Source organism: Mustela nigripes, chromosome 17, assembly GCF_022355385.1.
Source record: "Mustela nigripes isolate SB6536 chromosome 17, MUSNIG.SB6536, whole genome shotgun sequence".
NCBI lineage: Eukaryota > Metazoa > Chordata > Mammalia > Carnivora > Mustelidae > Mustela > Mustela nigripes.
Window position 1 is genome coordinate 15,513,577 of NC_081573.1, and position 14,397 is coordinate 15,527,973.

General features: G+C 50.2%; 1 protein-coding gene across 4 annotated transcripts in view; it reads right to left on the minus strand.

Annotated features, from left to right (window-relative positions):
* SIPA1L3 (signal induced proliferation associated 1 like 3) overlaps nucleotides 1-14,397 on the minus strand; it is a 233,800-nt gene that overhangs the window by 134,574 nt on the left and 84,829 nt on the right. For all 4 annotated transcript variants that reach the window (XM_059382994.1, XM_059382995.1, XM_059382998.1 and 1 more), the window contains one exon: nucleotides 9,015-9,086. The gene's annotated coding sequence lies outside the window, so the exon portion shown is untranslated. The remainder of the gene's footprint in view (nucleotides 1-9,014; nucleotides 9,087-14,397) is intronic.

Here is a 14,397-nt window from a genome sequence, read left to right on the forward strand (position 1 = left end):
TAAGATTTTTTATTTATTTATTTGACAGACAGAGATCACAAGTAGGCAGAGAGGCAGGCAGAGAGAGAGAAGGGGGAAGCAGGCTCCCTGCTGAGCAGAGAGCCCGATGTGGGGCTCGATCCCAGGACCCTGAGATCATGACCTGAGCCGAAGGCAGAGGCTTTAACCCACTGAGCCACCCAGGCGCCCCAAGATTTTGTTTTTTTTAAGTAATCTCTACATCCACCATGGGACTTAAACCCACAACCCGAGATCAAGAGTCACTCTCTCTATGGACTCAGCCAGTCAGCCACCCCTTGGGCTTTTGTTTGTTTGTTGTTTTAATTTTTTGAATGTAACAAAGTCAGTCAGTGGCTATGCTCTAGAGATTACCAATACACAACTAAAAGGGGGAATTTAAAAAACCCAACTGTCTGATATATGACTGGCTTCCTGAGGCTTGAGATATGGTTTCCAGTTGAATAAGAAAAAAACAAAACATCATACATAAGTTCAAGAAGTGCCGTATCACTGGGGCGCCTGGGTGGCTCAGTGGGTTAAAGCTTCTGCCTTCGGCTCAGGTCCTGATCCTAGGATCCTGGGATCGAGCCCTGTATCAGGCTCTCTGCTCAGCCTACCTGTGATCTCTCTCTGTTAAATAAATAAATAAAATCTTAAAAAAAACTCTTGCACGAAGGCTGCCTGTGAAGAGTAGAATGCTGTTTTCTGATATGTGAGAAGAAGTAAGCAACTTTTACAGTTCACCATTTTTTATTCATAATGATTCTAAATGTGTCACAAAATTAATAAACTTACAAAGAGAAGCAGACAGCTGATTATGTCCTCTACAATCCCTACACAGCTCAAGTAGTCCCCAGAACGTTCTTAAAAATCTCTTTGAAAAGACAGGGAACACCCAGTTTTAGGACACGTATGGGTTTTCTAGTACAAGTATTCAAAAAAACGGGGAAGGAACATATTAGTTTGCAAACATGATCATCTTGGAGGATTCTGGGTCCTTTGATTTTTTTCTTCTCCTTTTTTTTTAAACAACCCGCAAGCATTTGATAATCAGAGATGCAAACAATATAGCTTTATACATGTGAAGCTCACCCAAGGACATGATAAAGTGGTAGTCCTCACCCTTGGCCGCACCCTGGAAACATCTGGGGAGCTTTAATAGAAAAACATCCCACGCCTGGTCCCACCCTCGGTGATTCTAATGAACTGGTCCGGGGTGGGGCGGGTGTCTTAAAACTCCCCACATGACTCTAATATGCCAGTGAGGAGGAGAAACATGGAAGCAAAGTATTTCCAATCTTTTTGTTAGAATGTGTTACTAAGTGTCTTTTAGAAAACAAAAAGGTCCCATAGTCAAAGAAGCAGGATCCTTGGAGCGCCTGGGTGGCTCAGATGGTTAAGCATTTGCCTTAAGCTCAGGTCATGGTCTCAGCGTCCTGGGATCGAGCCCTGCCTCAGGCTTCCTGCTCAGCGGGGAGCCTGTGTCTCCCTCTCCCTCTACTGTTCCCCCTGCTTGTGCTCTCTCTGACAGATAAATAAATAAAATCTTCAAAAAATAGATTTCTGAACCTGTAAATGCCAATGAGGACCATGACTTGTGCGGGAAGAAGCCACAGTGCAAGGTGGACGCCTGTGTGAGTCTGTGTCTGTCTGCTCAGCATTCCTTCTCTGGAGCAGCCATGCCACTAGCAAGCCCTGTCCACTCCACCTCCCAACTGCCCCTCGTTCTCTCTCTCCTTGCCCCACCTTGGTCCTGTTCTCCATGGTCTCCTGTTGGGATAATGGCAGCAGCCTCCATCCCTACAATTCATTAGCCACAGAAGTGAGCTAGTGGAGGTCCTTGAAAGAGTTTGAAAAGCTTCTGCTTCCAACTGAGGCTGCCTACAGTGTCCCTCGGTGCCACACCAGGGCTGTGGACGGGGTCTGCCTTCAAGGGAGGGCAGCACCAGGGACAGCAGGGCTGTGGCAGAACAAACCTGGGTCCTCCATGCTTCTGCAGAACTGCCAAGTCATGGGCCCAAAAGGCCGCCCAAAGAACCCCTGGACTTGGGAGTTGGGGAGCCCACCTGTTCCCTGACAGCTTCCGCTAGCACCGATGCGGTTTTCGGTTATTTGTAGCCAAAAGCCTGTGTGCTCTACACTCTCTGTGTTAGTACCTTATCATTTCACTGGGGAAAATCACCTTATTTCTTTTACTCGCTGGCTCTAAAACAGCAGGGACATTTGCTGTCCTGTTCACCGCTCTGTCCCCAGTACCTGAAATGCTGCCTGCCAAAGAGCAGGGACTTGGTATTTGCGGAAACAATGCCTGCACTCAGTGCTTGCAGCAGGGCCACAAGGTAGGTTTCCAAATACCCAACTCCTCCCCATGTCCCCTCCCTTGTCACCCTGCACTTCCACCAGCCTTCCAGCTCCTCCGAAGAGCAGAGCTCTTCCCAGTGCAGAACTCCGAGGATGCTGTTCCCTCTACGGGGAACGCTCTCTCCCATTCCATTAAGGTCTTCCCATGAAGTGGGAAGTGTCAGCCTCCCTTCAAGTGTCAGTCCTTACCACAGGCATCTCCTGACCCCTCTAAACACATCAGGCCTCTCTTGGATTTGCTCTCATGGTCCCTCCATCCGGGCATTTAGCACAGGTGCAATGACACAGCTGTTTCTGTAATTACTTACTCAGATTCTGGTTTCCTCCCCTGAATTGAGCTTGAGAAAGGCGGGGACCCCTTTGTATTTCCTAGAGGGCCTGGCACACAGAAGGTGCTTAATAAAGACCACACCTGACTATTGTGGCTAGGACACTTAGTGCTCACTGAATACCTTTCCAGCCCCCATGCTGAGAGGCAGGCCCCTGCAACAAGCTCTGGGTGTGGGTGGAAATGAGCTGTGTCACTCTGGGCCTTGTGTGACTCTCTCATTCCCCGTCCTGCCGTGGTGACCCTGGGAGTTACGTGATCTAGTCGTAGGCTTCGAGATAGGAGCCCCCATCGATCTGTGTCTCTGAGGAACAGTATAAAGCACCCCCCCCTGACCTGACCTGCCTGGTGTCACGAGTAAGGGAAGGACATCTGTTGGGTCCAATTTCTAGGACTTCGGGGTCAACCCGTTGCTGCAGCAGAACTTTGCCTATCACTAGCATTCCTGTGAATGGAGGCAGGCAGCTCGATGCAGAGGCAATTGTGACCACAGATGGGAGGTGAGGAGCAAGGCGGTGTGGCCTCTGGCTGCCAGAAAGGAACCTCGGGGAAGGGAAGAGAGAAGGGGATGGAACAACTTGTCCCCGGGGAATCGCCACTTTTAATTCCTGACGTGAGGGATGAAAGGACCCAGAGCCCCTCACTCCCTCCAGACAGAGCCAGCCTGGGGACCCTCATCAAACACGGCTCCTTAGGGATCACGGCCAAGTCTCAGCCCCTGGGGACTGGAGGAGGTCGCTCACAAGCCAGCAACAGCCTGGAAAACCCGATTAGCTAGAGGAAGCTGAAGCAGCAAGGCTGCAGGAAAGGGCCTGGGCTAATTCGGGCTGACAACCTTCCCGCAGAATCACCCACTGGGGCTCTGCCCTCCTGGTTCCATCCCAGAGAATAAATCACACTGTCAGGTCTAATTTGGGATTCGCCTGATGGGCTGAGCAGAGCATGCATGCGTTCTGGCCACAGAGGTCAAGGGCAGCCCACACGCTAGTGGCCAGTGCTAAAAGGCCCCGGGACTACTGAGTTGGAAAAGGAAGGGGAAGCCAGCAGTCGTGAGTTTCGGACACACACCAGAGCCACTCTGCTTTGCTCCTGTGAGATTTCCGACCCGGGCCTCAGCTGTGCAAGCCCTGTTCCCAGAGCACGGCACTGCTATATCCAGCTTGGGGCCAGACACAAGGTAAACAGTCATATTTGGGAATAAGCAAGTTCTTACTAGCTTATAGGCTGGAGACTAAGCTGCCTGACACACAGTGAGGGCTACTGCATGTAAGCCATGACTGCCCACTACCTTGTCTACTATGTAACTGCTCCATGCCACTCACCGCATCACTCTATCTGAGCTCCACAATTGCTTTTCAATTCCATACAGTTAGGAGGCTCCAGGGTTAAGCTCCCTACCCCGGGCTCGGCTGGAGTCTGAAGCCTGTGCTCTTGGCCACTATGTCAAACCATTTTTGATTTTGCCATTTGGATTTTAAGAAGCTTGCCCTGAAACTCCAAGGCAGGCTCTGGTGTCCCCTCTGAGTTTCTGCAGCCCTGGGGCTTCCCGTATTATAGCTCTCCTCACTCCAGGCTGTTTTCCGACAGAGCTCTCGCCGGATAGTCTCTCCCAGAGGACATCCCTGTAAGCCCAGGGCCCAGCCCCAGACCGGGAAATGGGAAATGCCCCAAGCCTGTAAAATGGATGGATGGCGACCCACATCCCAACCCCTCATTTTATAGAGGAAGGGGTGGGAATTCAGAAAGAAGAGCTGTCAAGGGGCAGTTTCACTGAAGACAGGGGACATGGATAAGGAGAAGGTGCTCTTCGATCAGTCTCTTCCTCCTGCTTCTGGGAGGCCCATCTGACCTCCAGACTGGCTAGGCAGCTCCAATGGCAGCCCACCACCCTCAGGCTTCCCCTACACAGCCCTGCCATTCACTGGATGAGGAGCCTCTGGGTGCAGGGTCCACCCTGCCATAAGCGGCCTCTCCACACAGCACAGTATAGGGCTGGGCACAGAGGAGGTGTGTGGTAAATGAATCGGCCAGCAGAACCCCAAGACAGGGAACAAGGCCAGAGCCTCACTCTAGGAAGAGGAATTAAAAGCACAGCTACAACCTGGAAAGGGGGAGGCCAGGAGAAGTCCTCTCAGCCATCGATCAGCAAGCCAGGAAGGAGGGGTAGGGTTGGTGCTGCTCACCAGGACTAGACCAGAACCAGGGAGAGGGGGTTCTCGCAGCACAGATGTGGTTCACGAGAAAGCTCTGAAATGACCGAAACTTCCCCAAAGCAAAAGATGCAGCCCCGTTCCTCCCCTGGCTGGAAGGATTTCAACCGAGGTCACAGAGCCAGCAGTCTGGGACCCTGGGACCTCTTGGGAGGTAACAAAGCACAGTGCCAACAGCCAAGGCTCTGGAGACAGACTGCCAAGGTCCCCACCCCGGCTTCTCTACTCGGTAAGTGGCTTTACCACTCTGTGCCTCAGTAAGTCATTACTGTGTGGGGGATCAGAGCAGCAACGTCATAGGGTGAGTGCGGGGCGGGAGGGGGGGTATGAGATCATGCACGGCAAGTGCTCAGGGAAGGGCTGGGCACAGAATTGGGACCCATTAGTGTTAATGATTATTGTTTTTCTTCCCCTGTGGACCCAGACACTGCTGGCCGGCCAACCCAAGTGACATGCTCAAGTCCCTTCTTCCCTGGCTTCTGCCCCAGGAGAGGCTGGAAAGCTAACTGAAATTTCCCACCTTCCTGGAGCTGGGGGAGGCCACGTGACACTTTTCTGGCCTGTGATATGTAAGTGGAATCTTCTGGGGGGATTTTGGGAGGGGGGAATGCTTAAGCAGTCCATGACTGGAAAGCATGTGCTGCTAGGGTTGACGTTCCCCCTCCTTGTCACAGCTGGAGCCACAGGAGCAACCTTGCGACCCGGAGGGGAAGGCTGAGCAAATCCAAGAAGCTCCAGGCAGGACACCACTATCATCCCTGAATGAGCCTCCCAGCTAAGTGCCTCCAGGTTTGTTGTGACGTTAGAGAAATCAGTCCTCATCTGTTTCAACAGCTGGGTGCTGGGCTTTCTGTTGTTGCAGCTAAAAGCACTCCTGGGGGCGCCTGGGTGGCTCAGTCATTAAGTGTCTGCCTGCAGCTCAGGTCATGATCCCAGGGTCCTGGGTTCAAGCCCCACATCAGGCTCCCTGCTCGGCGGGAAGCCTCCTTCTCCCTCTCTCCCTGCTTGTGTTCCTTCCCTTGCTGTGTCTCTCCCTGTCAAATGAAATCTTAAGAAAAAAAAAAAGTAAATAAAAGCACTCCTGCCTCATGCACCCACCGTAACACAAATGGCTCAGGGCATAAGTCCACACGAATAGTTTGCCAATCTCCATTTAGGTCCCTGAATGAGAACCCCGACTTAGAGGAGAAAGAGGGGGAGACGGGGGCTGAACAGTGTTTGCAAAGCCTCAGTCACCATATTCTGCTCTTCCTTTTCAGCTGCATCTAGTCCCATCTGTGCAATTATTCACTTAATATTTTCTTTAAAATACTTCATTTTCATTTAAAATTTTTTCTTTTTTTTTTTAAGTAATCTCTGCACCCAGCATGGGGCTCGATCTCACCACCCCAAGACCAAGAAACATGCAACTCCACCAACCAGCCAGCCCAGGCGCCCCAAGAAACCAATTCATTTTAAACTTAAATATATAGGGGCGCCTGGGTGGCTCTGTGGGTTAAGCCTCTGCCTTCTGCTCAGGTCATGATCTCAGGGTCCTGGGATCGAGCCCTGCATCAGGCTCTCTGCTCATCAGGGAGCCTGCTTCCCCACCTCGCCACATGCCTCTCTGCCTCCTTGTGATCTCTGTCAAATAAATAAATAAAATCTTTAAACACACACACACACACACACACACACACACACACATACACACACAATTTAAAAAGAAGACTACAGTACCACCAAAATGAAAAGCTGGCATCTTTTGCTGCAAAAGTAACTTAATAACTAATAATAACAAATACAATGTAAACAAACAAAACATGTTCATCCACAAATCACTGAAAATTATCTGATGTAGCATAATTTGGGTTCACTGGACTAGCGAGAATTCTTCATTTTTGCTTTCTATCGAGGAAAAAAAAAATCACAAGATTGGGCAATGTTCGGCATTTTCACAGGGCAACAGAGGGCGAGAGCTAAGGAGGGGCTGTCCCTCGGAGAGGGAACGCATTGTACTGTTCGCCAGGATTCCGGAAACCCCCTTCCGAAGTGAGATAATTGATTTAGCTTTCCCACTGGCCGGTGGAAGAATTAGGTTGGGCATCTGCCATACTGCTTCTATTCGGGGCCGCCTCAGAGAGGCCTTCCTGGATTACCTTGCCTAAAATCACCCGTGTTCCCCCCAGGCAGCCCCCTTCCTGCTTTACCCATCGCTATAGCTCTCCCCACCCGATTTCTCTTACGTTCACTGTCTGTCTATTGCTTTGCTCTCCAGGAGAATGTTGGTTCCCACAGGGAAAGGATTCTGTTTTGTTCCTTCCTGAAGCCCCAGTGCCTAGAAAGGACATCACAGTAGGGGCTTAAATGCGTATTTACTGTTATGGTCAGGAAGCACAAGGGAAGACTGAGGAGGCATTACAGCCTGGAGGAGATGAAGGAGACAGGACAACCACACACAGTGCGCCATTCTGAGTAGGCTCCTGGGATAGAGGAGGGTCACTGGGGGAAAAGAGGAAAAACGTGACCAAACCCTGTTGCAATTAAGTTCATCGTACCGGACCAGCACTCATCTCCTGGTTCTGGTAATCACGCCACGGTGCGTAAGATGGCAGCGTGAGGGGACGCTGGGTGAAGGGTCGATATGTGGGCTTCCCATATGATTTTGGTAACTTTTTGGAAACCTAAAATCCCTTCAAAATAAAAAAGGTTTGTTTTTTTTCTTAAGATTTTGTTTACTTATTTGAGAGAGAGAACTCTCTCTCAAATAAGCTGAGCTACCTGGCCACCCCCAAAATAAAAAAGTTCATAAAGAATTGTGCTAAGAAGCATTATTTGAGGGTGCCTGGGTGGCTCAATGGGTTAAGTCTCTGCCTTCAGCTCAGGTCATGATCTCGGGGTCCTGGGATCGAGCCCCACATCGGGCTCTCTGCTCAGCAGGGAGCCTGCTTCCCTTCCCCTCTCTCTCTGCCTGCCTCTCTGCCTACTTGTGATCTCTGTCTGTCAAATAAATAAATAAAATCTTAAAAAAACAAAAAGCAGCATTATTTGACGGAAATGTGGCCCCCTGACACTGTCCCACAGACACACTCCGGGTAAGTGGGCAGAGCCTTAGGCCAGGATGAAGGGATGTGAAAAGACCCAACAAATAGCCAAGGGAGAACTGACTGTCCAGATTCACTCAGTTCCCCAAGTTTTACTCCCTGGTTCCTGCAGCTTGGCCAGCAGCACTGCCTGCGTACAGAGTCCAGATGCCAGAAACTGGCCTCCACTTTCCATACTGTTAGGGTCATTTGGTGCTTTGAGGATCAGACAATACCCCCACTCCTGCTGCCTCCAAGCACCTTGCCTGCAACCTGCCAACATAGGTCGGTATCCTCATTTACAGATGCCCCACTAGCAACTGGAATGCCACGGCTCAGTCTACGCCAAAGAAACAAGAGAGGATGTTCACTAGCAAAGACCCCAGGAACCCAATTATAATATATTCAAAATCTTTTCTACCACAAAATCTATTTACTATACATACATATTTTAATACTGTGTAAGTACCTGTACTGTATCTTTAGCCCAAAAGGAAATGGCACATCTGAATGGGGTGGAGAGGTGAGGGTGGCGGTGAGGGGGCCACTCTGTACCTTGATGGGGGTGACAGCCGAGTGCATTTCCTTACACCCAAAGAACTGGACATCAAAGAGGGACCTTTATTCTGGGTAAATTTTAAAAATTCAATGGAGTTAAAATTGAAATTAAAACTGAATTTTAAAAAACGTGTGCTATACCGATAGATGCGATGACCAAAGATCTCAAAGCTCCGCCGTTGCCGGGCATGGTAGGAAACGTGCCCACGTGGAGCGTGGCCTCTTCCCTCCTCAGAATGAGAAGCAGGGAGTGTGCCTCTGCGGGAGGGGGGCCGTTCATGTGCGGGAGGAGGTCTGACAGGACGCCCCCCACCCCCGACTGCTGATGTAACCAACTCCCAGGGAGGACAGCAGGCTTGCAGGTGACACGTAAGACAGTGAAGGAGACTTACATGTTCCCCTTGATCCTTTTTAAAGTAATTTTTAAAAATAACAAGAGGCCTACGTGTTCCAGCCGCAACATTTAAGGAAACAAAAGAGTCACACTGTACTCACCCTCTGTGTGTTCCAGACACTAGTGATCCCTGAGGGTCCCAGGAGAGCTGAGGCTGGTCAGAGGCTGCACATCTGCGGAGAAGAACAACACGAGGTCACGTCTTTGGCCAACCTGAGCCTTCCTGCTCCAGTTTCTATCAGTCACAAACCCATTCCCTCAACGAATATTTATTGAATACGTGCTCTTGGCTAGTGACCAAGGGAACGCCAGTGACCAAGCCAAAGTCAAAGCCGCTGTCCTCAGAGAGTAGATAATTCCAGGAAAGGAAGAAGACAACAAACAAATAATGTGGAGTTAGGGAGCGGTGAGTGTCTTGAGGGAAACCAAACAGGGTGAGCAGAGTGATGGGACTGTTGCTTCCCAGACTAGTCAGAGGAAGCCTGAGAAGAGGACAGACACGTTAATGCAGGAAACTGTGACTATCTGGGCAAGAGACTTCCAGGCCACAGGGATGGCCAGTGCAAAGGACCTGAGGCAAAGTATGAGTGTGGAGCATTGTAGGAGAGGCAGGAGGCCTGTGTACCCGGCGCAGGGTGAGTGAGGGGATGAGGGCAGGAAGGTGACAGGGGAAGATGGAAGGCCACTATGAGGATATTTCCTTCAGACAACTATGAGCAGAGGAGTGGCATTTGTCCAGCCTTAACTTCATATTATTAATTTATGTTTTAAAATATTCAGTATGGTTGTTCATATATGAATGGATATTTCAGTGACAACTTTATATTATTAATTTATGTTTTTGAATATTTAGTAGGGTTGTTCATATTTAAATGGATATTTTATGGATGAATGAATGTCTCCAGGCTGAGCAGCCACTGTCTGTATTGTTCACCCTCACATTTCAGTTGTGAGGTAGGCTAGGTACTCACTAAGGCAGGGAGGTGAGATCTGAGGGGATAATCTAGAACCTTCCTACAGGGAATGTCCATTAAGTTAATGACTCTCACTCCGCAGCTGCCAGGCTCTGTCCTAGCAGACACACGCTGACTCATTTCACTCTCTCAATAACTCTAAGAAATAGACATTATGCTTTCGTCTGTGCTATGGAGAAGGTAACTGAGGCACAGAGGGGGTAAAGAGTCCATTGGCTGAGGCTACCCAGCCAGTCAGAAGTTTATTACAGCTGGATGAACCCAGGCAGCCTGGCTCCAGGGCCTGCTCCTGACTACTCGGCTGGGCCAATGGTCACGGTGGTCCACGAAGAGCGCTAACTACAGGCTAACAATGCCTCCCTGCCCCACCTCCCCAGCACCAAAATGTCTGAACGCTACCCAACACTAAGGCCAAGCTCAAATTCTAGCCAGCTCAAGGAAGCTCCCAGAAGGAAAACTAGCAAGCAACTAGCCAACTTTCCAGAATCCAAGAATCAGGTTATCTTCAATAATCTTGCCCCTAGAGGCTCCTGGAGAAGCCAAAAGGGCTTCTCAGCCTTTCCTGTGCCACAGACCCCCATTGGCAACCGGCTAAAGAAGAGTGTAGACTCCTCCTTAGAATCATCTTTTTAAGTGCACAAAATACAACACACAAGGTTATAAAGGAAACCAATTATACTCAGATATCAAAGTATCTGCAGAAAAAAACCCCTAATCTGAGATACAGTAATATTCGTGCTTCTTTATGAATGCTTTAAATTACGAGATCCTAGTGGTGGGTCTAATAACTAGAGTAATTTAGAAACAGATGGGCGTAAATGATATTTTGCAATATCTCCAACAACTGTAATGTGATACTGAAATATTTTTACTTTCTTGTGGCGACAAAGTCACAGTTACTGCCAGTACAATGTGGCCTGTGCCCCTCATTGGGAAGGAAAGGAAATGCTTAATTTCAGACAGTAGAGGAAATAAAGACGTAACTTCTTCCCCCAGCCAACTTCATGGTCCTCTGAATTCCGTCCTTGGATGGAAGGGTCCAAGGACCTGGGATGAGGAAACCTGAAGCCAGACACCAGCTAGAGTGACGATGGGACAGCAGGTCCCCAAGGAAGATAATAACCAGTGAGTGTGGGGACAGACTCAGATCTTTGTGAACACCTACAGTTTGGGTCTACCCTGCATTCGTCTCCCTCTCTGAGTCAGTCCCCTGAACCTGACCTTTCCCTGTCAGCACCTGGGACTCCTATGGGAATGCCCCCCACCTCCACCATGAGCTGGAAGGGAACTGAAAGGGTGGTCATATGATCCAGACCGGGCCAGTAAAGCCACTTGAACCTCCTTGTCCCTGCTCCTGGCCTCAGAGAGAGTTTAGGGTGGCCCTGGCATTGAAGCCAAGGTGATTGGCTTCAATAAACAGTGGCCTCAGGCCATGTCCTGGGACTATAGGAAAGTGATGGTTCGTTTCTCCTGGAGCACTGCTTAGCTGGTTGGATAAATACGTGGAGCTGCCTCAGAGCTTTTCTGACAACAAAACCAACACAGGGGCATACAGAGCCAGGAAGAAGGAAACAGGGCCCTGACCACCTGGGAGGCTCTGGATCTAGCCACACCTGAAGCTGTTCAGTACAGACTGTCCCAGACCTTGAGTTGAAACACTTCCTTTGATACCTAAGCAGGCTGACTTGAATTTCCATTTGTTCACAAAAACACTGAAGGACAGAGTTGAGTGCAGTTCTTGACAATTCCCATAGCTCACTACCAAGCCATTTAGGAAAGCACAAAATAAAATTAGATACAGTTACTGTACATAGAAACACCAAACAGAAAAACACATAGTCTTTAAAAGCTCAGAAACAGTCTCTTGGGTAGTTGCTTTGCCTGCGCTGGTCTATGAAGCCCTGACAATCATGGGTTGGGCAGAAGGGAATCAGAGGCACCCAGAACATTTCCCTTTATCGCCAGACTTTCCATTAAGAAAAAAAGTCTTGGGATGATCGGGAGGCCCCTGCAATAAAGCTCCTATAAAATTTTAATAGCTGCCTTTTTAAATGACAGTGGAAATTGCTTTTCTGCCACTCACATTCTCCCCCTCCCCTTCTCTAAAGTGAGGTCTATGGCTCTTAATAAGCACATCAGCAGTGATGTGTGGCGGGGGGAGCTGTCCTGTCCCTCAGTATGGGGTCTCATGGGGAGGACACTGAGGGGTTGGGGCCAACGGCAGCAAAGGTGGGCTATGGGGCCAGCAATTCAGCCAGGATCCCAGAGCTCCCAGTGAAGTCCCTCTTCACACCACCTGGGAAAGAAGGATGGCCTTGGAATTGCTCAGTGGTCCCAGCACACCCACCACAGCCACAGCCCAGCTGGCCCACTTGTCTGTCACACAGGCCACACTCATAGGGCCACACATCTCGCTTCCTAGGGTTTGCCCCAAGAAACAGAATCCCAGAGGACAGCACCTGGGGGTGAGAGGGTATCTTGGCCTGACTCCCAACCTGACTGGTTCCTCCCCTCGGCCACAGTGATTGGCTCTGGGAGAGACACAGGGTCCAAGCAGGGCCAATCAGTGTAGGTCCTGGAAAGTGTGTGGGAAGTACTGGGGGGAGGACCTGGGATAGAAGGCGGGGGCTGCTGAGGGCTCTCTGCCACCTGAGAGGTGGGGGGCATCGGAGAATGAAGTCAAAGCTGAGAGAGACAGAGCCCGGAAGTGGAGAAGGGTGTGTTCCTGACGACACCTGAGTGTTGACTCTGGTCAGGCCAGCCTGGGGACTTTCAGGTCCTAGAGCCATTAGCTTCCCTTTGCAGCTCCCGTTAGTTTGCGCTGGGAAGATCCTGTCTCTTACAAGACAGAAATAACTGACTGATGCAACCGGAAGGGAACCTCAGCAATCAATAGCGCATTCCTTCATGTTTGGGTGACTGGGATCCTTTCTAAGCTGAAAGGATCATGTCTCTCCAGAAAACAAAACAAAAACACTGTTTCATCAATGACAAAGGCCTCTCTAAAGACCCCGTCGGTAGGAAATGGGTGAAGAACAACCCGACCTAGACTGAACTGCCCACTTGATGGATGAGGAAACTGAGGCTCAGAACGCTCATGTGACTTGTGTGGGGCCCAGGCCTAGCTGGAGGCAGAGCCAGGCCCCTCCAGAACCCGAGGAGGTGCGGTCCTCAGGGGGGACACTACAGAGGGAAGGGGAGGCAGCGGGTGAGGCTGCAGGCCCCCAGACCCCTGTTCACCGATGGCTGCTCCCTCCGTTTTAAAAACTGGGCTTTCAGGGGAGTATCTGACAGAAGATCCGCTGCTCCACAGTAACAGGGACAACCAGTCTCATACCACGTTTCAAAGTATTTACATGCTACTGCCCTTGGTTTTGATGCTCACTGTAATCTTGTGAAGCAGGCATTTCAGCCACTTACACCTCTCCACTCCCCTCTGCCTGGTCCTCCTGGAAGACCAAGTGAAGATGCGGTTGCTAATCCTATGGGTCAGAGAGTCTGACTGCCGGCACCTGCTCTCCCAGCGGGCAGGCTTGTGAGCCCCAAAGCCTAGCACCATGACTACGTGCTCTTTTCTCTCACTGCACCCAGAGATGGCAGCTTTCTCCTGTGCTTTCTGTCTTGGAGCAGGACACACACTCTGGGCAGTGTTCAGCAAACCCCTAAGAGGGCCTGGCCACACGTACCCGCCTCTCCTGACCAAACGCTGATGTGGGCAGCCAGACCTTTGTCCTCCATGCAGCTCATCGTGTAAGCGGCGGATGGAGGAACCCGGCTCGCTGGGGCTTTTTGCTAGAAGCTGCTTTCTCCTTTCCAGACTTCACCAGGGCTTCACATTGGGGCATCAGGGGCCTATAATAAAGTGGTTCCATCATCCTTCATTTAGAGAAGATTCTCATTATACCCATCCTCACCTCGTCTTTGAAAGAGGGATTTGCAAGAGTGATAGGAAGATACCTGTTCATAGAGGTGGGCCTTTACCCTCCTGCCAACAAAGCAAAGCTGCTGTGTGCAAAGACTCTGCCTTGGGAAAAATCTAGGTCCTCGGCTGCGATACTGTACGGCAGCCGCTGAGATCATCTTGCAATTAATCATGCTTTCTCTGATGACCTATATTCTATTAATAACACACTAACGACTTAGTGCTAGTTTTTTCATTGATTGATTCAGTCCGCAGATAATGACTGAGGCTGGTGCACTGACTTGGAGGGTCTTATGTCCTTGTTTCCTGTCCTCCCCCCCCACTGAAAAGAAGGATCACAGAACAGGAAGGACTTCTCTGTGCCGGGGGCGTCCCATGGCCATTCCGCCTCCAGCCTCACCCAAGTGACTCCGTTGAATTGTGACATAAGACAGACGTCTGCGGAGAACTACTGAGGCAAAGCGGCATTGTGTGACCGTTTCCCGCACAGCAGCCTGGCCAGAACGTCGGACTTGGACACACCCAATGTACTAAAGCCGTAGACTGAGGGGAACTCTCTGTCACCGCGGGTGGGAGCACACATAGGAA